The sequence below is a fragment of the Fulmarus glacialis genome, unplaced genomic scaffold (genome assembly GCF_000690835.1).
Source record: "Fulmarus glacialis isolate BGI_N327 unplaced genomic scaffold, ASM69083v1 scaffold25519, whole genome shotgun sequence".
In the NCBI taxonomy this organism is placed as follows: domain Eukaryota; kingdom Metazoa; phylum Chordata; class Aves; order Procellariiformes; family Procellariidae; genus Fulmarus; species Fulmarus glacialis.
Genome location: NW_009231752.1, coordinates 13439 through 13919, shown reverse-complemented (window position 1 = coordinate 13919; position 481 = coordinate 13439).

Sequence of the window (481 nt, the reverse complement as noted above, 5' to 3'; positions counted from 1 at the left end):
CTGCCACCCGCACCCCGCAGCGCTCACCAGAGCGGCAGCCAGGCAGGGTGGCTCCACGGGCTCCACACGGGGAAGCCCCTTTTCCCTCCCAGCTTTATAGGATCAGCCAGAAACGAGCTGCTGGGAAGGGCTTCTCTGTGGGCTGGGTGGTCCTGGGGGTTCGGTGCACCTGGAGCAGGAGGGTCACAGGCACATTGGGCATCCCCATCCCCATGCCCATCCCCATCCCCATGCCCATGCATCTCCCGATTGCATCCAGTTTTCTGCTGCTGCATGACAAGACCTGACCATGGGACCTGAGGGACATCCCTCCATGAAGGTGTTTTCTCCCTGGGGACCCCGTGACCGGGCTGGGGGTGCACCCGTCTTGGTGGGAGGCTGCAGTGCCCCAGGTTGATGCTGCCACTGCTGCAGGATGGTGAGCGGAGGGATAGTGTGCTGGGGGACTGTCCCCCTGCCCACGCTGGGGATGTGGCAGTGG